Raw genomic sequence first — 27456 nt, 5'->3', positions numbered from 1 at the left:
CATCAGGACGATTGCAGAGCACACAGGGGGAAATCAGCATTCTCTAACATTGACTCGATAAGCGTTCGCTTGTGTGGATTTGCCATGTGGACTGAAGGAGGTAATGGGAAGAATATAGCTGAGTTCCCCAGCTCCACCCCTCTGCAGTCTGCACTCCACATATTAAAAAAAAAAAAAAAAAAAAAACACACACACACATGCACGCACATGTCACAGAGAAGCTTTCAATGGTAGATCTCTCTCTCTCTCTCGACAAGAATGAACCCGTACAGGCTCCTCTCATATAAGCAGGAGAATATTTGGCCCTATGCTTGTATCATTTAGGATTATAAATAAAATCTTTCCAATATAGAACTGATGCAGTACAGTCTGCCTGAATCTCCAGGCAGGCTCAGCTAACTATAGCGACATTCATTTTTGTGGGGTGTTGCATTGTCATTTATTAAGCAGACAGAGTGCACCATCCTGGGAAAAAGCACAGAAGAAACTGTCACTCTGCCCCCAAGGAGCCTACAGAGTGACTCTAGTATACAGAACAATGGAAGACAAAGGTGGATACCAATGTAAGACAACATGAGTGGCTAGGAAAGGGCATAGAGAGAAGGAATAAGAGACAGGGACAGAGGAAGAGATGTATTTTCTGGACTGATTTTTTTCCTCTCCTTTTTGTTGGAGAGGTCTCCTTTTCCCAGCTTTTCTGCATCTCTTCTTCCCACCTCCCCAAGCTTGTTCCTCAGACATTGCCACTTGTATCCTCCAAAACTTGCACTGCCCCCAGCATTGCTGCTGCAACTGCCAGCAAGATCTCTGGGAGGCGGAAAAGCAGCACTCCCAGTTACCAAGGCAACAGCCAGCCTTTGTTATACTGGGCTCTGACAAGCTGCTGCTCTGCTGCTGCTACTCTTGTTCTATGGAGTTCACTGAACAGCAGTTGCAGCGAACATAAGCAGTAATAAAAACAATAACTATTACTGTGTTAGGTGCTTTGTAATGGAGAATTCACATCCATCTTTAACCTCCTGATTTCTGAGCAAAGTCTACAGCAGGAGACAAGAATAGGATGGTCAAAGAATTAAAATGAATGAAGAAATGTGTTTAATTATTGGATTAACTATATTAGTGTCTAAAAAAAGGGTAAAAGAAATCCCATGCTTTTCCACATATGCTGGTCACCTTTAGGGTTCCAATACACCTTTGATCAATTTGCAAATGTGCATTATCATTTGTACAATGCAAAACTCATCACGTCTAGCTCACAATGTTGAAGAGCAGTATGATTCTGTAGACATTTTGTTTCAGTTCATGTGGGTTCAATTCATCCTCTTTTAGTGTACAAGCTAAACCAAAACCAAAATCTCTGTCAAACCCACTGGCATTTTCAGTGCTTTGTACTAAAAGACCACATAATTCATCCCAGTTTCACTCATTTGACCTGCAAAATTTTGGTGAACATGTTTTTAATACTCAAACCAAGGAAGATCTTAAAAATCACAGGAGTTTGTGACCCTCTTCTGAAGATTTAGCTGTTGGATACTTTATATCAAACTGAAGCAATCAGAACTTCTAAACAGCACATCAGAAATTCTTACAAAAGTAAACCTGGAGATAGAGTGAGCTCTCTGCTGCCATCAATTGATAAACTAGAGGGAAAGATCTCAGTTGCATAAACCCACCTGCTTCGTCAAGGTAATCAATTTTGAATTAAAATTCACTTACATCTTGGATGCAAGAGTAATGAAGTGTTATCCTTCTTAGTAACCATGTAAGCTGAAATCACTGATAAGAAGGTCACTCTAAGGGACAAATCTTAGAGCTGGTCTGAATATGGTGTTTGTGGTGAAAAGCAAGACACAGGCAGTGGTGGTAGCAGTGAACTTTCCCCACTACCTAGGAAAATAACTACAGCTGAAATCAGAGAATTGGACTAAGTGGTAGAAATGGTGCCTAAAAGATAGTATGGTGATCCAATGGGGGTCAATTTATCATGTCTATAAATGACCGAGCGCTCTTCCGTTGACTCTGATACTCCACCAGAATGAGAAGGGTAAGCAGAATTGATGGGAGAGCACCACAGTGAAGACACTGAAGTAAGCAGATCTAAGTACATCAACTTCAATTATGTTATTCACATAGTTGAAATTGTGTAACTTGGGTCAACAGCCTGCAATAGTATAGACAAGGCCACACCAACACTGAAAGCACCCTTTCCCCAGCACATCCTATGGCTATGATTATTAAATAGCTGGGCTAAGTGATCATTTGCTATAGTACTGGACTAGAGCAAGAACAGAATCATTAATAACAGATGCTACAGAGAAACCACTCACCCCCATCCAACTGAACCTATCTGAACATACTCTTACCCTTTGGTACTTTACTGACCTCAGACAGACAACACACACTGCAGCAGAAGGTAACCCACAATTTGGGTACCACTGGTATAAACAATGTGACCAGAGTTCTGGAACTTTTGCTCACAATACTAGACCACTATGCTCTGCACTTTATAAAATGCCTTTCAAATAACCTCTCTGTGGCTTACCTGCTATCTGGTTCACCCTTTACATTCAAAATGCAGCTGCTAAAAACTTTTCCTGATATGTTCTCCTGTGTGTCTCTCTCTCTGACATACACAGTCTCCTACTTTTCCAACACACCAACTTGAAGCTTCTTGTCTTCATGTTCAAGGCCCTTGAAAATCTCTGCTCCTTCCTGGGAACTCATCTGATCTAGTATCTTAGGTCAGCTGCCCATGCCCTCTGCTCAGACAACACTGCCATCTTTAAACATCCACTTGTCCCACAAACGTGTCTGTTCTTTCTTGCATGCTCCCACATATGCACAGAACCTCCCCTCTCAAGATGTATTATCAACCTGACCACTTCATGTGTATGTCATCTGTGTTGTCTTTGACTTGCAAGCTCTTTCAGCAAAAATACTGTCTCTCACTATGTTTATGAACAGTATCTAGCAGAGCATGGGACTCCCATTCCTAAACAAGGCCTCTGAGGGTTATTTTGCTGTGTAGTAAATATATTTAAATGTATTTACACTATACTATATAAAGAAAAACGTATCTATGTCCAATACAGAAACTCTGCCAGTGCCTACCTTACTGAGAAGCTTGTAGTCCATCAAGCTACACAGCTCTTACACTGCTAAAGTACTGACCCTCTCCCTAGAAGAAACCTACCCAAAAGGGGCCAACTAGGCATAAACACAGACAAATACATTTAGCGAACAGTGCACTGGACTCTCACTCTCTCTTGCTCAGAGATCATTACAGAACTAATTTAATTGCATTTTGGGAAGGTCACACTTATGATCCAAAAGAAGATATCCATGTTCCCACTTTTTCCATGTATTGCTAACTGCTTATATATGCCAATGCATTATCTCCATGGATTAGAGGCAAAACGCACTTTTAATTGTCCATGGTTAAGGAATTATTGGAGAGATTATCAAGGAATGTGTGTCACGTGGAAGTGTGAACACACACACACACACACAATTGTTTTAATTTGGGTGCTTCAAGGACTGTGTTCTAAAAATATAGCAATGTTTTTGTATTCAAACACATATTCAATGCCAATGGGTCACCTGCTGACAGCAAAGACCTCATTTAACAACTGTTTTTTATAATCCCACAACACTCAAATCACAGTTCAAAATAGCAAGAAATTCTATTACCATACTGCTTGAAAAGAGGGGTCCCCAACACATTAAGTCTCATGGCCATTAAGATTCTGAAGAGTATATGGAAAAGATATCTACAAACGTCTTGGGACAGCCTGCTTCTCTGGTTATGATACCAAAAATCATCTGTCCTGAAAGATTCACAGGGAGGTTCATTTCAGAGTAAGTTAAATCATTGCTTCCAGCCCAAGAGGATTTAGAAGCCGGCACCAGCTCAGGTGAATATGATGTTACACAATGGAAAGGGCTGTGAAGGGATTTCTGAATTTTAGCTTTAGGAGCATCTGCACAAGATCATCCCATACAAGAACCAATAAGAAAGTTTATTAGATGCTGGAATTATATCTTTGCCTGTAGTACTTTTTTTTTTTTTTTTTTTTTTTTATTTTGGATTAGGTGAAAACAGAAAGCTGTTTCCAAAAGTGAAATGTTGATTTATCTGAGGAAAAAAGGTGTTTTATTGCCCCTATATGCCATTTTGTTTATATCCTACAAAACTGGAAATATTAGAGGGATAGAGGAAAGTAAGTGGATTTTACTTGCTTTTTGCTTTCTCTATTAATGTGATATGTAACACTTGGCTAGAGTTCACAGCCTGAGAAGCCTCTTTGACCACACACAGACTAGTCCTCATTTCAAGAGCGCTTACTCATTTTAGGCCCAGTTCCATTGTTTAAATTTTTATTTACATTAGACAAGAAGAATTATGAAGCTGAGGGCAGAGAGCTATTTACACTAACAGAAGAAATCCCACAATGATTCAGTACTTCACCTCTGAAATATTTGGCAGTTGCTGTCTTTCTGCAGTGACCTCACTATGGTGACTCATGCCTTTGTGATTTCTAGGCTAATTTTCTGTAATGTACTTTGTTTGAGGCTTTCCTGAAGTTTTATTCCTAGGTTCTGCTTTTGCAGGATGAGAAAGCACAACTGCCTTTTCCTGTAAAAGTGGATGACGCTCACAAGCTACTGATTGAGCACACATTAAGGTTTACAGTCTTAAAACAAAAATTGTTATTCATCTGATTCTCCAGCAACATACATTTTTCCAGTTGAACCAACCTAAAGGTGACAAACCCATCAAAATATCTACCCATCAGTAGATATTTAGAGGCCCTTGTTTTGTGAAAATCAGTCAACTGTCTGACATTATGATGGGTCTACATATTGCTCACTGGAAGGGAAGTTTGTTTGTTTACTTTGCACAACTCTTCCGGGCACCGGTTAGCTTAACAAACTAAAGATGGATGCAAGTGAAATTTATTATCAAGATCCTCAATCTGCTTCCTTTCTTTGGCAGAAACAGATGGAATTTGATTTTCTCACAATTAGTGTGAGCTCAGAATAAATTGTTGCTATGGAAGTGGAAAGGTACAACAACCAAATTATAAAAAACTAACAAACAGTCTTAATGTGAATTGTAGAAACACATCCACAGAAAAACCATCCACTCAACATGCAGAGACAATAAAAAAAATGAACAGAATATTGGGAATCATTCAGAAATGGATAGATAATAAGACAGAAAAACTCTAGTGCTGTACATCCTCAGCATTTTGGACTAATGTCTCATTGAAGATTTCATTAATCTAGGGCAATCTGAGGTTCACTAATATGACATCTATCGATACAAGTAATGAATCCCTCAATTTTTTCCTATGATTTTTTATTGCCCTTTGTCCCTATTTTGCGCCATCTGATCATTCTAATCGTATTTAGAAGACTATCTACTCTTATTCTCTTAAGGCCAAATCCTGGCTCCAGTGAAGTCAATGGTAAAAATCCCCTAGTGGAACACTATTTGTTTAAACAGGCATGTACAGAGCTGCAGTCAGTTAAATTATAAACCAATTGGAGATCCCGGATGTCTATTTTATCTGTCCTCAGGCCTCCACACAGGCTAATCTGGCCTGGTTGAAACTATCAGAGGCAAAAAGCCCTGGCTGAATGAATGTGGGGATTGTTAGAACATGCAAGTGGTCCCACCACAACAAGGCATAGATGCTAGAGGACAGCAATGAAAGTGGAAGTAGAAACACAACACACACAGGTCCTAATGGACATTTTCCTGGATCTCTTTTCCACTTTTGAAACATTATTTAGTAGCTTGCATATCTGAGGTACCATGAATTCCAATGCAAAATAAGATCTAGTACTGCAAGTGACATTCCTGAAAAATATAATCTGATTTGCCATTACCCAGAAGCAGGGACTCAAATTTTATTTGAGCTCAATTCCATATATGTAAACTATAAGCACAGATTACAGTTAAAACAAACACACACACACACACACACACACACACACACACACACACACACACACACACCCCTTCTGCTTTGGGTTCCTGAGGCAAAGGAGTTTCTTAGCTGCTGATGAGTCTGAGAATTTCTCAAATGAAGACCACATCTTGTGTGAAAGTACTTCTTCCCTTTTATTCAACCATCAGAAGAAAAATTATATTCAAGAGTTGGGATTAGATTATGTGCCCTCTCACCCACTTCCCTCCCTGTAATTTTGCAACTTCTATGAGACTCCTACCCACCACTCCTAGCAATGCTGTTTTAGCTAATTTTCAGCATTTTCTTTCAGTATAACACAGCCTCAACTCTAGATGCTACGGCAGCAACATTTTAAGTATTCAATGACAGTCATGCTTTTTACTTATAAAATGCTCCGTCTTTAGTATTCAGAATTACAATACAAAATGTCAGACCATTAACTGGCTTCTTAATCATAATTTGTGGCTCTTTTACAAGTAATTGTTGAGCTCAGTTCTGGCTCAGTTGTAGCTCTCCATTCCTCAGACCAATCACAAAATCTCTAGTCAGAACAGTATTAAGCCCAGAGAGAAAGAATATACCAGAACACAGATATTAATTTTAAATAGCCATAATCACAACGGTAGGAATTAGACACAAGGAATTTGAAAAAAATCTAATGTCTTTATCTGAAATATTTAATGAAGTCTGTTCTACAAATAAAATACAGCAGAATTCTTGACACTGTAATTTGTTATGGCAGATAATTTCTATCTATGATATGATAGAAGCTTCCAGAATGTTCTACCACCTCACTTAAAATCCTGAAGCTCCTAACATGTTTCATCCATACGATGCCTGTTTCACATAGCTTAAATGTTTTTTTTTAAACTGATGTATGCTCAGAAGAGATATAGGACTGTGTACTGAGTCTCAGTTAGGGGCCAAAAATTCCTGACTATTAAAACTCAAGAGCTAAATTTTTATTGCACGTTGTACTTCATAGCAAGAAGGCTACTCCACCATCTGTGGGTTTACATCAAATTTGCTGTCATTTCATTTTAGTATGAACAAGATGCAGGACAGGAAGTCAGGTAACCTGGGCTCTATTCTTGCTCCACCACAAGTTTGTTTTGTAACTTTAAGCACTTAGGCTTTCAGTGTTTGTTCCTGCAAATGTAAAGTGGAGACATTACTGCATGCACAGAGACTGAATTGACTGACTAACCACAAGTTGGGATCCTCGTATGGAAAGTGACATAGAAGCAGCAGCGGATATAGGGTAGGGCAAGTGGAGTGGCTGCCCCGGGCCCCATGGTTCAAAAGGCCCTGAACCAGCGCCAGGGGCGGACTGGCCTGGCGGGATATCAGGAATTTCCCAGTGGGCCATCCGCCAAAGGGCCGGCTGGCAGCTGCTGGAGGACGAGGGGGATTGTGAAAGGGCGCCGCAGCCCCGCGCTTTAAATTCCATGATGCTGGCCAGTACAGGCCATGTGGGGCCAAGGGAGCGCATGCATGGCGTGCTGAAATGCCACGCAACAGCTGAGAAGGGAGACTCCTGGGCATGGTGTGATGTCATGTCCTGGGACTTTAAAACCGCACAGCCCAGCGTTGCACCACTCAGTTCGGCATGTGGTGTGGAGCCTGGGCCGGGGGTGCGGCCTGGAAGGCAGACTGGAGGCAGAAGGTGGATGGCAGAGGAAGAGGCTTGTGCTGAGGGGAGGGGGGCAGGTCAGGAGAAGAAAGGGGAAGGCACCAAGGGACAGGGAGGAGGAGAAACAAATGCCAGGGGGCCAAGTGCAGACAATGAGGAAAAAGGCAGGAGGGGAGGTGTCAGTGGGAGGGGGGACAGGGTGATGCTGGGAGAGGAGAGGGTAGGGGCATTGGGAGCTAAAGAGGGGAGGAGGAGGTGCTGGGAGAAGGCTTGAAATGAGGGGTGGGCATGAGGAACGTGGGGATGGAGCAAGGCATGTGTAAGGGCACAGGGGCATGAGGGGAGAGGGTGGAGAGGGGGTGGGCATCAGGGAAAAAGAGGGCAATGGGCACAGGGGCAATGAGGGAAGGAGGAGGCACCAGGAGGGTGCAGGGGTAAGGGAAGGTGCAGGTGCCAGGGGATTCTAGGGGTGAAGCAGAAGGGCAGACACCTGTAGGGGAGGGACCAGCACCAGAGGAGAGAGGCAGGGCAGGTGTGTAGAGGGAGGTGTTAGGAGAGGGGATGAGGAGGGGTAGCTCACATGATCAGAGTGGGGCTACTGGAGGAGTGGACACAGGGGGGATGCCTTTTTTCTATTTTTTCTCCAAAGGAGGGCCCTGCATAGAAGTACTATACAAGCAGCACTATACGAGTACAGAACACTCTCAGCATACCCAGCTCCTTCACACACACTCAGTCACTATCCTCCATTCTCAAGGCGGCAGAGGCCCTAATTCAGGAAAGGACTAAGCAAAAGCTCGCACAGTACAAACCAATCACTTATGCCTAAGTGAATTACTGAATCAGGACCTTTAAGACTCAACTATATTTACCATGTCTACAAGAAATTCCTTAGAGAGATGGCCCAGCCCTTTCAATGTCTAAAAATAAATCTCTCTGCTCTTAGACAAAGGGATTCAGTTCAGCTGTTTCTGTGCAATTCCATTTACATTAGACATCTGCTACAATATACATAGCTGAATCCAAATGAAGTTTTTTATTCAGTTGCTTCTTCAACCATTTGTAAAACACTTTTCTGATGGTCCCAAAATATATGCCTACATTTATCAATGTCTTCTAGATGTTTCTGGCATATGTTTTGGTTGAATAATGCCAGAGGTGCTGACACTGGCAACTGTCCAGTAAAGCTCATGAAAGTTTTTAAACTGCATAAAGTTTAAATCAGTATCATTTATTAGCTTTCTCCTCCACACTCTCTGAAAACCCCTTGCAATACAATACATCAAATGACAGAAATTTGTCTTTTACACACCTATTGATTTTTGCTTTGCCTTGTCTAATTCTTTTATAAACAGATTCCACCTATTTAGGCAAGAATGATGAACTCCAAACTTAGTTTGTTTTAGCTCCAAATAATCTGACTGTGCATGCTTATGGAATACTGCAGAACCCATAAAGTCCCTCTTAAAGATCTTAGTTTTCAAATAAAATTTTCCTTCCAGTTCTCCTTGTACAGATCCTTTGACTTTTTATTATGAATGATGAATTGCTTCAGCCATTTCTTTGGATTAAGTTTTGATATTAGGAGCGCCTCCAGCTGTTGCTCTTTCTCAGACATCAGGCAATAAGCCAGGCCTGCTTCATCCTCGCAAACACATTGTCCAGATATGCCTGGGGAATGGAATACCTAGTAGTTCCAATTCTGAACCCAGTGTTGATCATTATCATACCAACTGTTTTGATGTCCCTCCCCTAAACCATATGTGTAGTTTTCAATGGTTCACAGTAATGCTGGAAGGCCATAACAAGTGGGTTCTGCAGGGACTAGTTTGGGGACCCATTCTGTTCAATAACATCATCAACTATTTAGATAATGGCATAGAGAGTAGCCTTATAAATTTTGCCAATGATATCAAGCTGGGAGGGGTTGCAAGTGCGTTGGAGGATAGGGTTATAATTCAAAATGATCTGGACAAATTGGAGAAATGTTCTGAGGTAAATAGCATGAAGTTCAATAAGGACAAATGCAAAGTACTCCACTTAGGGAGGAACAATCAGTTGTACACTCACAAAGTGGGAAGTGATTGTCAAAGAAGAAGTACTGCTCAAAGGGATCTAGGGGTCATAGTGACCACAAGCTAAATATGAGTCAACAGTGAAACACTATTGCCAAAAAAAATAAAAAATAAATAAAAAAGGAAAACATCATTCTGGGATGCTTCAAGTGCCTAAAAGGGTGTCATGAGGAGGGAGAAAAATTATTCTCTTTAACCTCTTAGGATAGGACAAGAAGCAATGGCCTTAAATTGCAGCAAGGGAGGTTTAGGTTGGACATTAGGAAAAACGTCCCAACTGTCAGGGTGGTTAAGTGCTGAAAGAGGATAAAAAGGTTGTGAAATCTCCATCACTGAAGATATTTAAGAGCAGGTTAAATAATTATCTATCAGGGAAGAGCTAGAATCGATGGTACTTGGTCCTGCCATGAGGGCAGGGGACTGGACTTGATGCCTGGAGGCCCCTTCCAGTTCTAGTATTCTGTGATTCTATTTCCCTTCCCAATCACTCAGTACTGCCTTTTCATCATGACCTTCATACACATGGTCATCCTTCCTGTTACTTTCTATTTCCTATTTCCTCTTCAGTTTTCCCCGCTAGTATCCCACTGTCCCATCTCTTTCACCCACAAATTTTACCATGTGGTGATATCCTCTAGATTTGCTTCAGCTTCATCCTCCAAGCATGCTCCTGGTGACCTCTCCATTAAACCGTCTATCTCTTATTTAAACATTGCTGCTGTATAGAACAGCCAAAATTGTAGGGCTGAGACATGCCTTTTAGTTCTAGCACCTATACCAGCATCTAGCACTGGCAACAGAAAAGAGCCCCCACAATATTTCTTCCTGCTACATAATGGAGCTATGTAAGGGTCAGGTCTGCAAGGTATATTGCGGGGGTGAGAGGAAGTGCAGGATCCCATAACAAAATGCCATAGCACATTACAGTAACTGGAACCGAATGTTTCCCTTCTAATCTTATCAATGTATTTTCTTTCTATATTTCAAACACATTTCTCCACTCCACTGGTCCACATCCTTTACATTTTTGAGACCTGTTTCCTTCCCTCCAATCAGATCCTTCCGAAATGCTGCATGACTTTCACAGAGTCAGCTCAAGGTATGGGCTGACCGGGCTACTGCCCAGGGTACCCCACTGTAGGAGGCACCGCGCGGGTCTGCCGGACCGCATGGGGGTGAGACCACGTATGTGCCGGGCACCCGGGGGTTGCCACGTGCCCGGGGGTGGGGCTGCGCATGCGCCGCACTCCCGGGGTCTGGGGCGCGCAAATGGCTCAGGCCGGCCCTGTACTTTCAATACATATCCAAAACACACCTCTGTCACCAAGACATTAGTTCACGCCTTCACATTTCCTTGTCTCGATTGCTGCAAATACCTTCCCTGGTTATCCTTGCTCATATTTCTCCCTAGCATATTGCTATACCTGCTCTAGATCATAGATTCCATTAAGCTGCACTCCTCACTAACTGAACTCTCATTGATTTGAGGCAATCAATTATCCTTCTATAAGAAAGCATTTGTCACTACCTGATCAAACTGACACATATTTCACGTCAATGAATTAAACTAGAAACAAAATCTTCACCTTTCATGAAACCATAAACTGACTGCAGCACCTTCTAAACTTTATGTAACTGCCATATGTATTTCAGAACACATCAAGTCAGTCACTTAAGTCCAGCTGAAAAAAATGTCAGCGATTTTTAAATTTAGCTTTGAAATTCAATGAGAATCACTTTTGAGAATAAATGGAAGTGCATTATAAATTGAAATGGGTCAAAGCCAAAACTAACAAGATCTTTGAAGGTCTCAAATAGTTCATTTTCAGTGAAGTCAGGAGAATCCCTGACTTGTTACCTGGCAGAATTACTGTATTGTCAGAGCTCATGAACAGTTTGTAAGAGCTGCAATTTCCTAGGCAGATTTTTATATTACAATCGCCCCTGATTTTTTTCCTATTGTCAGGCTGCTCACTTCTCATACCAGCTGCTCCACCCACATGTTTGCTTGCACATAACTTGATATCTCCATCTGATATAAATTAGAGCAGACTGAAGCAGTGTAAGATGATGGCATGGGGTGACTCTGGGGGAGCCGAATGTCTGGCAGCAGATTTACCACAAGTACAAGATTTCAATCAAGAGAAATGCAATAAGAAGAACTGGGATAAATCTGAAAAGATATGAAATTATGTGCAGACTGATAAGGTACTAAGGACTCTCAAATCCCTTGATTGATCAGATGAGAATCCTCAAGAGATCTCTTAGGAAGTGGTCTTATATATGTACCTCAACCATCCTAAGTCCATCTTCTGTAAAGATGTCTCCAGGGTAAAAATTGTTTTCAGTAAAAGACACAATACACCAAACTTTCTTCTCCCACCAGATACACAGAACTTGTCAAAATGTTATATTATTTGTTGGTTTCCATCCAGTAATATGAACTAGCTGTCTAGTGAAAAAGAAATCAATGCCTCAGTCAAATATAAAGCATCAAACCTTCAAGAATGAAAAAATAAGTGTACAGTATTTTGAAGGTTATCTTGGAGTTAGTTAGGTGATAAAAGAACATTTTCCTGACTCTGTTAATCTGGTGGTGAATTCCCACCCACTCCCCTCCACTGAAGCAGGAAACATGGAATGTAGCACCAATTTAATCCTTTCAGATTTTGCATAGATTGGTTTTGAATTTACATTTGTTTAGTTATGTATATTTAAAGTCTTGCTTCACATTTGGTGAAGATTCTAAATCTTGTACAAAAACAGTGTAATAACTGTGATGGGCCTTGTTTAATTGAGCATTATCAGTATCTAGCTGAATCCTGTAAACATTTATGCAAGTAATTGCAATTGCACTGCCTTCACTAGACGGAAATAACCAGGATTTGTCTTTGCCGCTATTGTATGAAGAATCCTTCCAAGGCTACAGCTACACAGCATGTAGAAGATGTGATGCTCAGCTCAGATAGGCATATCTATGCTAGCTCCTCTTGAGCTAGCAGGCTAAAAACCATGGATGGTGTAGACACACCAAATAGCTACCTGTGCATAATCCAGACTGACCCCCTATGTTCATACTCAAACTGCCTGTGCTACAGCAGCCCCCCTGCTAATTTTAACATGCTGACTTCAGCAAAGCTAGCAGATGGTTCTCTGCCTGAGGTGCAAATCAGACATCTCAGCTACTGTGTGGATTTATGTACCCAAAATGACGAAGGCTGGATCTTACCTAGTGTTGCGACAAGGAGTTCTGTAGCACCTTATAGACTAACAGATGTATCGGAGCATAAGCTTTCGTGGGCAAAGACCCACTTCATCAGATGCATGTAGTGGAAATCTCCAGAGGCAGGTATAAATATGCAGGCAAGAATCAGGCTAGAGATAACGAGGTAAATTCAATCAGGGAGGATGAGGCCCACTTCTAGCAGCTGATCTGGAGGTGTGAACACCAAGAGAGGAGAAACTGCTTTTGTAAGTGGCTAGCCATGCACAGTCTTTGTTTAATGAGGAACCACCTGATCAGCATCCTGTACAGGAAACAGAAGAACATCAAAAAAGAGCTCTCCAATCTGGAGACTTTCATAAAAAAACAACCTTCCACACAAATGGACTTTACTAAAATAAGACAGGAGATCTACATTACACACTTCACTTCTCTACAGAGGAAAAAGGACTGAAAGCTGTCTAAAATCCTATCTGCCACATGGGGACACAACAGTGGTATCCCTAACTTACCCAGCAATATAGTCAATCTATCCAACCATACACTCAGCCCGGCAGAACAGTCTGTCCTATATTGGGGACTCTCTTTTTGCCTCACCACCCCCACAAACATGATATAGTTCTGCAGTGATCTGGAAGCCTACTTTCGCCGTCTCCGACTCAAAGAATACTTTCAACACAACACTGAACAGCACACTGACACACAGATACCCTCCCACCAATAGCACAAGAAGAAGAACTCCGCATGGACTCCTCCTGACGGTCAAAATGACAGTCTGGACCTATACATAGAATGCTTCCGCCGAGGTGCACAGACAGAAATTGTGGAAAAATAGCATCGCTTGCCTCACAACCTCAGTCGTGCAGAATGCAATGCCATGCACAGCCTCAGAAACAACTCTGACATTATAATCAAAGAGGCTGATAAAGGAGGTGGTGTTGTCATCATGAACAGGTCTGACTACCAAAAGGAGGCTGTCAGACAACTCTCCTATACCAAACTCTACAGCCACTTTCCTCAGATCCCACTGCAGAATACACTAAGAAACTGCACCATCTGCTCAGGACACTCCCTACACAAGCACAGGAACAAATCAACACAGCCTTAGAGCCCTGACCGGGGTTATTCTATCTACTACCTAAGATCCACAAACCTGGAAATCCTGGATGCCCCATCATCTCGGGCATTGGCACTCTCACTGAAGGACTGTCTGGATTTGTGGACTCTCTACTCAGATCCTATGCCATCAGCACTCCCAGCTATCTCCGTGACACCACTGATTTCCTGAGACAACTACAATGCATTGGTGATCTACCAGAAAACACCATCCTAACCATCTTGGATGTAGAGGCTCTCTACAAAAACATCCCACACAAAGATGGAATACAAGCTATAAGGAACAATATCCCTGATGATGCCACAGCACAACTGGCGGCTGAGCTCTGTGACTTTATCCTTACACACAATTATTTCATATTTGGTGACAACATATACCTCCAGACCAGTGGCACTGCTATGGGCACCCGCATGGCCCCATAATATGCCAACATTTTTATGGCTGACCTGGAACAATGCTTCCTCAGCTCTCATCCACTCATGCCCCTTCTCTACCTATGCTACACTGATGACATTTTCATCATCTGGATCCATGGGAAGGAAACTCTGGAAAAATTCCACCACGATTTCAACAGCTTCCACCCCACCATCAACCTCAGCCAGGAAGTGGACCTCCGGTGTAGACTGGTCCAGGCTGAGGTTGATGGTGGGGTGGAAGCTGTTGAAATCGTGGTACAAATAAGTGATGATCACATAAACACCACCCTATACCAAAAACCCACTGACCGCTATGCCTACCTTCAGGCCTCAAGCTTCCATCCCGGACACACCACACGATCCATTGTCTACAGCCAAGCACTGAGGTACAACCACATTTGCTGCAACCCCTCACACAGAGACCAACACCTACTAGATCTTCAATAACCATTCTTGAAACTACGATACCTACAAGAAGTAGTAAGGAAACAGATCAACAGAGCCAGACGTGTACCCAGAAGCCTCCTGCTGCGGGACAAGCCCAAAAAAGAAACCAACAGAACACCACTGGCCATCACCTACGGTCCTCAGCTAAAACCTCTCCAACGCATCATCAGTGATCTACAACCCATCCTGGACAACGAGCCCTCACTTTCACAGGCCTTGGGAGGTAGGCCAGTCCTTGCCCACAGACAACCCACCAACCTGAAGCATATTCTCACCAGCAACTATACACCGCACCACAGTAACTAACTTAGGAACCAATCCCTGCAACAAACCTTGGTGCCAACTCTGCCCACATATCTATACCAGCGACACCATCACAGGACCTAACCAGATCAGCCACACCATCACTGGCTCATTCACCTGCACATCTACCAATGTAATATACGCCATCATGTGCCAGCAATGCCCCTCTGCTATATACATTGGCCAAACTAGATAGTCCCTACGCAAAAGAATAAATGGACTCAAATCAGATATTAGGAATGGCAATATACAAAAACCTGTAGAAGAACACTTCAATCTCCCTGGACGCACAATAGCAGATTTAAAGGTAGCCATCCTGCAGCAAAAGAAATTCAGGACCAGACTTCAGAGAGAAACTGCTGAGCTGCAGTTCATCTGCAAATTTGACACCATCAGCTCAGGATTAAATAAGGACTGTGAATGGCTAGCCAATTACAAAAGCAGTTTCTCTTCTCTTGGTGTTCACATCTCGTCTGCGTCTAGATTGGCATGATTTTCCGGAAATGCTTTTAACGGAAAAGTTTTCCGTTAAAAGCATTTTCGGAACAGAGCGTCTAGATTGGTACAGACGCTTTTCCGCAAAAGCACTTTTTGCAGAAAAGCATCCGTGCCAATCTAGACACACTTTTCCACAAAAAAGCCCCGATGGCCATTTTCGCAATCGGGGCTTTTTTGCAGAAAACAAATCTGAGCTATCTATATTGGCCCTTTTGCGCAAAAGCTTTGCGCAAAAGGGACTTTTGCCTGAATAGGAGCAGAATAGTATTTCCTCAAGAAGCACTGATTTCTTACAGTAGGAAGTCAGTGCTTTGCGGAAATTCAAGTGGCCAGTGTAGACAGCTGGCAAGTTTTTCCGGAAAGCGGCTGATTTTCCGGAAAAACTGGCCCGTCTAGACAGCCCTCCAGATCAGCTGCTAGAAGTGGGCCTCATCCTCCCTGATTGAATTTACCTCGTTATCTCTAGCCTGATTCTTGCCTGCATATTTATACCTGCCTCTGGAAATTTCCACTGCATGCATCTGATGAAGTGGGTCTTTGCCCATGAAAGCTTATGCTCCAATACATCTGTTAGTCTATAAAGTGCTACAGAACTCCTTGTCACTTTTGCAGATCCAGACTGATACGGCTACCCCTCTGATACTTGATACCTAGTATTGTGCATCATCCTTTCTCACTGACTTCAGTGGGAATCAATGGGACTCAGCACCTCAACGGTAAAGATGAGTTCAGCTGAATATTATCTGTTGCTAGGTGGTGGGAGGAAGAACAGTTTAGTGATTTGCATGCACTTAAGTTATTCTCTAAAACAGGCTCTAAAATAAGAGACAGAAAAAGTGTGAAAAGACAGGATAAATAGAGCTCATTTTGGGATAGTGGAAGCATAGAAGTGGAGGTATAGTCAAGATGAACAACAGACAGGTTTTTTGGTGATAGTAGCATATATCACATTACAAGGTAAAACATAGACAGTGTAAAGCAGACTTAGGAGTAATTCATTTCCTCAGTAGTTGTGCTGGCACACAGAGCAGCATTCTTACTTTACAAGGGGGGAAAAAAGCTGACACTCTATACGGTATTAGTATATGCCAGCTCATTTCAGGTCTTTTCCTGATCTCATTAAAGTCAATGATGAGACTCCCATTTACTGCAGCTGGGAGCAGACTTGTGCTCTGCAAGGAATATTTTACCTCACTGATCCATGTAGATCTTAAAATCAAATTGTAAATTTTAAAAAGAAATGTAAAGCTCTTCATAAAAATTCTTATATTAAAACAAACAGACAGAACTGAGGCATTTAGACATCCTAGCCAACATTCCCCTGATTTTTCTGTGTTATACCCACTTTCACACAGTAGAAATTACACCCCAGAAACACTGGCCTACTACAGATTTTGTGGGGATTTTTTTTGTTTTGTTTTGGAGGTTGTTTGTTTGTTTGTTTGTTTAAGTGGAGAGGGGGGAAAAGTACCCATCGGTGTCTTTTATTATTTAAGCTAGAATGCAAAGTCATAAAAGTCACCTCATGAACAAGAACTTTGTCAGGTGGTAGTTCAAAGCAGTCTAAGTTGCAAGAATTAAACTGTTCATTATGTAGAGACCAACTCCTGTTTATCTAGAAAGGATAGCTAGTAATTTCCTTGCAGGAAAGGATATTGAAGTTACATCCAATATACAGTGCTGTATTTTAGCATAGTTACACCAGATGGCAGACATGGGCTTTAGTTAACCAAGAAGACAGAAAAAAATTATTTGTAAAGGAGATAAAACATAGTCGTAAAATCCCAGCACTTTAATCAAGACAACTTGAAAAGATAAACTACAAATTTCAGCCAGTTTCACCAGACAACATGCACTGAGTGTTCCCAAAAGCCTCCATGACTTTACCCTTTTAAAACCATGGTAAATGTACTGTATCTATAGTACTCTATTTGAAATATCAGTGATTTCACCATGGCACTGATGTCACAGCTAATGTATCATGCCAATGGAGGAGGTCTAGAAAGGTTTTGTTTATACTCATCAAGTCCCCAATCCTTGAAAACACCTATTTACATGCTTAACTTTACTACCTTGAATAATCCTGCACATTGATACAGATCTGCAAGATTGGGACCCAACATCTCATACGTGATAACTCTGAATGAGTATGCCCTTAAAAAAAATCAAATGCAACTTGGCATAACTAAGTTCTAGTGGGATTTCATGATGACTAATATCAGCACTATAGTAAATGACCATGGGACATTCAGAGGAGAAGCTTGACAGCCAAAATGAAGGCAGTCCCAAGATTTTAAAGGAGGAACAGAGTCAAGGTAAAGCAATATGACTTTAGTTGCTGAAGTTTTGTAGGCTAGCTTTTTTTTTTTTTAATTGTCTTTTTAATACAGTTCTATATGCAAGCAAGATAGTCATGCTGGAATGGAACTCTCTGCTAGACAGAGTTTTAAAATCATGTTAGCCTTTTTTTTGAACCATGGTATTTCTTTCCGAAATTGGCAACTGGCTAGATCGTAATACAGTAGAATGATCTCATGTATTCTTCCTTCGATTTCCCTTACTCCTCGTGAAATGAGGGTTACAGGAGTCAGAGTGAGAAGTCTTCCAGCTCAGCATTATTTTGAAATAATGGCTTGCTGTGTAGCTGTACCTTAAGGAGCCTCAGGACTACTCAGAGTGTTTTGTTTTATTTTGTTTCAATTCAGGAAAGCTTTGAAGAAAAAAAAACCAGCAGGCACGAAGTGACATGGAAAAGTAAAATGGGAGCAAGCTAAAAAAAGCTTAAGTGCACTTAACAGAACAAACGGAAACATTTTCAAAATATGCCTTCGACATACTTGTCTTTTTTAAAATGTATTTCAAGTGGATGTAAGTGAAACCCCAAAGACAGATGCACAGGATTCAATATACGCATGCATGTAAGTGCACGTTCAACCAAAGGATAAAAAATCTCAAGGGCAGATGGGGGTGGCAATTGTGTATAGCACATGAATTCTTTATAAAAACATACACTAAATTTACCTGCCGTTAGTGAACTAATGTTTCACTCACATTCACTACAGCTGACCTGCGTCACTTGTAATGGACCCACATAGCTATTTGTGATTTGAAGTGATTAAACCAGCACCCCATGCTCTGCAGAAAAAGCTTTTAGGTTGTTCTATGAGTCTTTTAGAATGTGACAAAGATTGGGTTTAAACACGAGGCTGGACCACGAAATGCAGATTTATTCTGATCTTCCTGGACTATGGCACTTACGTAGTAGAAATAGTTCAGGATTTTGTTTCCTTTGGTCTAAAACATATGTAGCCTAGAACTTGCTATTAGATAACTATACAGATTATCTCCTCATAAAATAATTCTGAAAGCATTGATGCCAAAGGACAGATTGCAGCCAGTCTTATGCACATATGGAAGGAGGACCAGCTACAATGTAAAACTGATGCTTTGTATCTACAAACACTAGCCAAGTGCAAAGTTAGGTTTGCCTGTTTCATATTCTGCCTCCACTCTCCACATACTGGGAAAGGAAGCACACAATTCCTTCGAATTGTTCCAAAGAGTAGAATTTGTCCCCCTTTCCCTATATAATTGGCAGCATAATCAGTTTTCCAAACCAGTTAATGCCCTAAATTAGAATTTTGAGGGGAATCCTATTAAAATCCTCTGGCTAGAATGGCTAAACCAAGCTACTTTCATAGCTAGTCAAGAACTAGTCATTCACTGCAGAAACAATGAGGAGTCCAGTGACAACTTAGAGCAGTGGTGGACAATAATTTTGGAAGGGGGGCCTCCAGCCTCGCCCCAGACCGTGTGGCTGCAGAAGCAGCCCCTCTGGGGCCGGTCCTGTTGAGGAGTCTCAGCCCAGTTCTGCCTCCTCTCCAGCAGTAGCATGGTGGGTGGAGAGGCAGGGATGAGCGCTTTCCCCCCGGCGGGCCCTGTTATTGCCTCGCGGGCCAGATCAAAGCCCATGGTGGGCCGAATCTGGCCTGCTGAGAGGCTTTTGCCCACCCCTGCCTTAGAATCTAAATGGATTTAGTAGGGCATAAGCTTTCATGAGTGAAACCCACTTCTTCGGAACCTGAGGAGCTGGGTTTTGCCCATGAAAGCTTATGCCCTAATAAATCTGTTTAGTCTCTAAGGTGCACAGGATTCCTCACTGTTTTTGCAGATACAGACTAACTCGGCTACCTCTCTGAGACCATTCACTGCAGAGCTCACCTTCCTTCCTCCCAACTGCACATCATTGCCGGTGCTTGGGATATGAACCCCATCAGAGGTGCATACACCCTGTTGTCTCTTTTACTTGATGTATTTAAAAATAACTATCTTTAGAGTATGTTGGGACAGAGTGGGTGCTATCTACTGAAGGGAAAGAATTCACATCAGAAAAATGTTGATGTCAGTATTGCACTGTTTATTGTATACTAAATCCCTGACATTTTAATATGTACGCCAGATAGTTAGAAACTCAGTTAAACATTATATCCAAGGATAACCCTTCTTGCTGGAGCTGGAGCTAAAGCTTTGGCAGAAACTAAGGAATTTTTTTCCTTATTTGGAGCATGCAGAGTTCAGACTCCAGCCATGGTGAAAACACAACACAGAGCTCTCAGGCAAGAGTAATCCTCTTGATTTCACAACAAATGACTAGCTATTTGCATGACTAAAAATACCAGAGTTTTCCCTGGATAATCCACTAACCAGTCAGTCTGGTCTACTTATTTCTCCATGACTCTAGGTCACTTGGATTAAAGACAGGAGACTGCACCCTGATTTGAATTCTGTGCCCTGAAAGTATTCTAGGGGCACTTTTATTTTAAATTAATTTATTGTGTTTCTTGCATTTGATAGCAGGTATAAAGTTACAGTATGCAGGGCAGGATTAAGAAAGCGGTTTTAGTGGCTGCAGCCCAGAGCCCAGGGTTAAGAAGGCACCCCCTCAGTCCAGGGCCTTGACCTATACCCACTAAAGCCTACATTCCAGGCTAGTCTATTCTGGTGGGGCGTGAGAGAAGAGGTGGTAGCAGCTCTGCCATTCCTCCTCCTATGGTTGGAGCTACATTACTGCAAAGCTCTGTCCTGCCACTACTCGCCTAGGGGCTGCTCCCCTACAGTTCTCATTGGCCATGAATCATAGGCAATGGGAGCTGCGAGGGATGGTGCCTGCAGATAAGCGTGGGGCAATGCAGGCCGGGGGGAGCTACCTGTTCCCCACCACCATCTGCAGCTGTGCCAGGTAAATGCCCCACACCCCAATCCCCATCCCAGCCCTTAACTCCCTTCCACAACTTAACTTCCTCCAAGACCCGAAACCTCTACCCAGTCTCCTCCCCTAAGCCCACTCCTACACTCCAAATCCCTTGGACCCAGCCTAGAGCAAACTCCATCCTGCACTACAAATGCCTCATAGAATACTAGAACTGGAAGGGGCCTCAAGAGATCAGCAAGTCCAGTCCCCTGCCCTAACTGCAGGAGTAAACACGATCTAGATCATCCCTGATAGCTGTCTGTCCAACCTGCTCTTAAATATCTCCAGTGATGGAGATTCTACAACTTCCCTAGGAAATTTATTCCAGTGTTTAAGCACCCTGTTAGTTAGGAAGTTTTTCTTAATGTCCAACCTGAATCTCCCTTACTGCCTTAAGCCCATTGCTCCTTGTCCTATCCTCAGAAGCCAAGGAAAACAATTTTTCTCCTTCCTCCTTGAAACACCCTTTAGGTACTTGAAAATTGCTATCATGTCCTCTTCTCAGGCTTCTCTTTTCCAAAATAAAGAAGCCTTTTTCTTTCATGCGGGCAGGAGGAGCAACCGTTGATGGCTTGCTCCCTCCCTCACCAAACACATCTTGGGTCCCCATGGATAGAGGCAGGGAGGGGAGCGCAGAGCTCCGGGCCATCATCTTACCTGGGTGTAAGGGAGGGAGGAGAAAGGGAGGTGCCCCTGGCTCCGCCTCCTCCTGCTGCCGTCTCAGCACCATCGCTGGGCAAACTCAGCCACCATGGATGCGGGAGCTGAGCCACTGCAAAAAAATGCAGGGAAACAAACACTTGTTATACTTTTCCAGCAGGATTGTGAACCGTTAATAACTACTCTCTGAGAACGGTTATCCAACCAGTTATGCACCCACCTTATAGTAGCCCCATCTAAGTTGTATTTGCCTAGTTTATTGATAAGAATGTCATATGAGACCGTATCAAATGCCTTATTAAAGTCTAAGTATACCACGTCCACAGCTTCTCCTTTATCCACAAAACTCATTATCCTATCAAAGAAAGCTATCAGATTGGTTTGACATGATTTGTTCTTTACAAATCCATGCTGGCTGTTCTCTATCACCTTATTATCTTCCAAGTGTTTGCAGATGATTTCCTTAATTACTTGCTACATTATCTTTCCTGGCACAGAAGTTAAACTGACTGGTCTGTAGTTTCCTGGGTTGTTCTTATTTCACTTTTTATAGATGGGCACTATATTTGCCCTTTTCCAGTCTTCTGGAATCTCTCCTGTCTTCCATGATTTTCCAGAGATGATAGCTAAAGGCTCAGATACTTCCTCTATCAGCTCCTTGAGTACAGGCAGTCCCCGGGTTACATGGATTCGACTTACATCAGATCTCTACTTACAAACGGGGTGAGGCAACCCCGCACTAGCTGCTTCCCCCCCAGTAGACTAGGGAGACGCAAAGCTAGCGCCCCTCCCCAGCAGACCAGGGAGACACGGAGCAGCTTTTCTCAGCAGACACCTCAGCTTGAGAATAAAGGACTGAGGGAAGTGAGGTGTGGGAGAATAAAACTGAGCTCTGGAGAAATGTTTGGCTAGAGTTTCCCCTACAATGTGTACCAGTTCTGACTTACATACAAATTCAACTTAAGAACAAACCTACAGTCCCTATCTTGTACGTAACCCGGGAACTGCCTGTATTCTAGGATGCATTTAATCAGGCCCTGGTGACTTGCAGACACTTGTTTAACTTGTTCTTTTTTTATTTTATTTTCTAAACCTACCGCCTTTCCACTAGCATTCAGTATGTTAGGCATTCCTTCACAGACTTCTCAGTGAAGTCCGAAACAAAGAAGTCATTAAGCATCTCTGCCATTTCCAAGTTTCCTGTTACTGTTTCTCCCTCCTCACTGAGCACTCCTCCTACCCTGTTCTTGGTCTTCCTCTTGCTTCTAATATATTTATAGGATGTCTTCTTGTTTCCCTTTATGCCTGTAGCTAGTTTGAGCTCGTTTTGTGCCTTTGTAATCTTGTCCCTGCATTCCTGTATTGTTTGCCTATATTAATCCTTTGTAATTTGTCCTAGTTTCCATTTTTTATAGGACTCCTTTTTTATTTTTAGATCATGCAAGATCTCCTGGTTAGGCCAAGGTCGTCGTCTGCCATATTTTCTATCTTTCCTATGCAGTGGAATAGCTTGCTTTTGGGCCCTTAATAATGTCCCTTTGAAAAACTGCCAACTCTCTTTAGTTGTTTTACCCCTCAGTCTTGCTTCTCATGGGACCTTACCTGCCAGCTCTCTAAGCTTACCAAAATCTGCCTTCCTGAAATCCATTGCCTCTAATTTGCTGTTTTCCTTTCGCTCCATCCTAGGGCCTCTGGTGTCCCACAAAATCTAATAGACCTGGGCCCCCAAAAGAGTTAATCCAACCTTGATGGTATGGCCAATAAAAGTATGTACTTGCTTTGGCTGGTATTTTTGCTCACATTTTCCTTGCTCACATGTTGATACATTTCAGTCTCTCCTCCAGAATAAATAGGCTTGCTGCTGGCATATATTTGGGGACACTACAATGGAAGAATGTGCACTGTGGCAATTGCGAGAAACTGGCCATGGCCTGTCAGTATCGAATGTGGTTAGCAGTGGTTCCCTACACTACAGAATGGGTAGTACTTGTTGCTAAGGAGACATGGCAAGGAGAACTAGTTAGGTGCACTGATTCAGCACATCACTTAAGCAACTTCTCTCAGTAAAGCTCTTTTGTATCCTCAATAGCCGTTAAAACTTCTGCACCCTAACAGAGGAAAGCACCAAGAGAAATGATAATACAGGATGAGCCTCTGAAAGCCAGGACCGTACTGTAAATTTCTTTGTGCAAGAGTGGGCAGGCAGTGTGGACACTCTATGGATTCTTGTGCAAGAATGGCCATACTTGTGCAAGAAGCCGAGAGTGTAGACATAGCCCATGTGTGCAATTTATACTGACTTTTTATAGATCTTCTTCTTGTACTCCGAGTGGCGCATAGGTCATCTACAAGTCTCCTCCACTTCACTCTGTCTTGAGACCAGACTTCTAGCTGACTCCAGGAGTACCCCAGTTTTATAGATCACTATAGTTTTATAGTATTGGCTTCAATATAAATTAAGTGGTTTCAATACCCAGCAAGGCTGACAGCCACCACAGGCCTGGGGGAGGAGGGGAAGGTGTGGTGGGGCCTAACTCTGCACCCCAGAAGGGACAGGGCTTTGAGCAGGAGAGGAGCCAAGGGCAGTTAGCCCTTCTCACTGCCATGATTGCAGTGCCCTCCCTCCCCGGCCCCAGCCCTCCGAGCTGCAGTGCAGTGCTCCAGCTGTAATTCAAAGAGGCCATGGGCTCTGGCTGCTGCAGCAGTGGTGGCAGTGGCTGGGACACCAGTCTCCTTTGAATCTCTGGGCCCTGGGGCAATTGCCCCCTTTATGTTCCCTCTCCCCCTTTATCTCTGGTGTGCTATTTGCAGACCTGCCAGTTTCCAAAATGAAATGAGTAGTCTCATATAGGTTCAGGGAAAAGAAACCCAGTATAGCCTCTTTCATAATAAACAGCAAATGTTCAGAGGGTCATCCAACAAAATGTAAAAGATTTAGTATGGACATGACCTAAATCGCCAGTAAGAAATGAGAATCTTACTTTTATTTTTCCCTGCTTCAAAAACTATGATGTGCCATTTGCAATGCACCTTATTCTCCCAAAATGTATGAAATAAGAAACTTTAAAGCTGATATGACAATAAAAACTACTGAATATCAACTATATATCTGAGAGAGTTTGTCTGTCCGTCTGTTTTTTCAAGAACTCCTCCTAAGTGGTAAGAGCACCCTTCCCCGAGGTGTGCCCACTGGAGCTGCAGCAGCCATGGAGAAGCATTTCTCACCTGGCCCCAAGCTGCTGCAGTGAGAGAGGGCTGAGGTAGTCCTTTCTCCCCAGGGCAGCCTGCATACAGCACCCCTCCTCCTCAGCCCCAACCTAGATGATTGATTTAAATGAAGCATGTACACTTTCATTGTATTTAAAAAAAATAGAGTTAAGGAGCAAAGCAAAGCCAGGTACATCTTCTAGTACAGGGCTACTCAACATGCGACCCATTTGTTTGCAGCCCCCAGCTGGGAGCCAAAACAAAAAAGCAGTCAATATAATGGTCTTCTGTTGACATGCATTTTAGTAGTTAAATTCCTGGACTGTTATTGCTCATTAAAAGTGCTGTTATATGGGTGGAAATTGGGTAAATATTGCATTTTATTAATTTCGGAACTGACTTAAATGGGGCCTGTGTGTTGTGTAGCCTTGCCTTAATCTTTCTATTCATGCCCATCAGTGTGAAAAACTATTTGCATATATATGCAACCACACTTAAGTTGCAGCCCTTGGCATGTGCTGTGAGTATCATTGTGGCACCAAGGGCATCCAAAGTTGAGTAGCCTTGTTCTAGTATATTATATTTGAGGAGGTGTTGTGCCTCTTAAATGGAAACAATATTAAACTTAAAATATCAAAATGCTGCTTTCTTCAGTACACTTTCAGAAAGAGGCCAGGTAACACATATTATGGTAACTGTCAAATTTGTTAGACATGAAACATCATTTTTAAATCCCCGCACCAAGTTATAATGTGGCATGTAGATACTTCTATTTTAAACAAAGTCTCCTCTCTAATAAAATGGTTTAGATTGAATATTTTCTGCTCTCAAACAATTTTATTGTAAGTTTTTGCACCTACCATGTTATGGCTTCTTCTTTCTGAACATTACCAATACCCAACCTTTCCTCTCTGCCTCCACTGATTAAACTCTGCTCAGAGCTCTGATCTTTCTGCCTTCATGGCTCCTCTTAAATTCATACAGTAGTAATCCACCATGGAAGGTAACTGTGGTAACTACAGAATGTGTACTTGCGGTTGGAGAAGTGGAGGATTAATATTGGTAGTTGACTTAGGTATTCATTTCCCAGTGGGAGAAGGTAAGGGATGTGTCCAACATGCTATGTATGTCACAAGCCTAAGTACATGACAGATGTGTGCATTAATTGTCAAGGGGTTTTTAGAAGATTGGGATGACATGTAACTGTTTGCAGATTTGTGGGGGTATAGGTGCTGACCAAGAATATTTTATCCTTTCCTGTGAACATTAACCTTTTTCTGTTGTAAGATAAAATCTTACAAAAGCATAGCTCCTGACAGAAAAGGATTAACATACTTTCAGGCTTCTACCAACCTTGCATGCATCCAAGCCCAAAGCTACCCATCAGACTAATGACTGAAAGTTTGTGTACAGCATATACATCAACATCTAAAAATAGAACCCAAAGGCAAATTTAAATATATATGTAGAGTGAACCAACTCCACCTCTGTATCAAGTTATGTAGACAGACTATATTTGTTTTTGTTTGTTTTTTTAAATGATTCCATCAACAGTGAAAGGATAGCTTGCCAAGGAAAAACAGTTCAGCCAGAGCTTAAAACATTTATGAAAAGAAACCAAACCAAAATTAGACTGAAATTTCAAAACAAAAATCAGAAAAATAGCACAGAATGAAAGTTAATCTTGCATGGAATTTCACAGAGATTAGCCATTCATTTTGTAGAGGAAAAATCAGGAATTTATGCTTCATTTTGAAAAACACCCCTATCTTGAGCTCTTATACAGGTCTCTGCTAACAGCTGCTGTGATAATCTACTGGTAAGAGGACCCAAGAGGAAGGGAGACCACAAGTAGCAGCACAGGAAAGCTGAGCAGGCTACAGAAGTACCTTTATCAAGATGCTTGGTACAGCAATACTGTGTCAAAGGGAACAGAGCCACCACAGAATACACATGGAGTCAAAAATGAACTCACCATTTCACTGTCACAGTTCACATATAATGGAAAGTGGGGGAAGAAACATTCCCTATAGGGAATAAACAGAAGTGAAAACTATAGAGTCCTATGTTACTTCCATTCCCTTCAAAATTACAAATTCCAAGCAGAAAAAAGACTGAAGACATCAACTGCTTGAGCTGCTCACCATGCAACACAGAAATTTGGCTGAAAAAATACAGCTGCTGCTAATCATTAACTGTGGTTTTAGGTGCCAACAACATCAGCACAGCTGCTTCCATTACCACCAAATGGGATAATCATCCACTATTGTCCTCCAGTTGATCAGAAAGACAGCAACAGTTGAACAGCTCAGGTGTTGTTCTCTTTTCTCCAATATAGCTTTTCCTTTAAAAATACAATAGAATTTAAAAAACTACTAAACTAACACGTGGACCTGTGGTACTGTAGCTGACCCCACACCTCCTTCCTAAAAAAGGAATTCCTCCAACAACTCCATAAGATTCATAGTGGAGCCATTTTTCTCCTGAGAATGAAATTATTTGCAACTTCATGATTTATAAGAAGAAAACAAAGCCTGCAGATCCTCCACAGCAGGCACGTCAAACTGGCATTTGGCGGGCCGCATGCAGCCCAATTGAAATTGTTTGCCCACCAGAACATTTTTATAAAAGAATGAAGAGCATGTGGC

The 27456-nt window shown here is 42.2% G+C and overlaps 1 long non-coding RNA gene and 1 pseudogene across 1 annotated transcript; one reads left to right on the top strand and one right to left on the bottom strand.

Annotated features, from left to right (window-relative positions):
* Positions 1-8549: 8549 nt before the first annotated feature.
* Positions 8550-26917, bottom strand: LOC142829435 (uncharacterized). Its single transcript, XR_012903845.2, has 3 exons — positions 26784-26917; positions 21599-21713; positions 8550-9282 (listed from the first exon to the last, which is right to left on the bottom strand). It is a non-coding gene; the product is annotated as an uncharacterized LOC142829435 (long non-coding RNA).
* LOC149524537 (uncharacterized) lies at positions 13856-15116 on the top strand (annotated as a pseudogene).
* Positions 26918-27456: the final 539 nt, after the last annotated feature.

This window comes from Pelodiscus sinensis, chromosome 4 (assembly GCF_052426305.1).
Source record: "Pelodiscus sinensis isolate ZL-2025 chromosome 4, ASM5242630v1, whole genome shotgun sequence".
NCBI lineage: Eukaryota > Metazoa > Chordata > Testudines > Trionychidae > Pelodiscus > Pelodiscus sinensis.
This window is presented reverse-complemented; position numbering and strand designations above follow the sequence as displayed.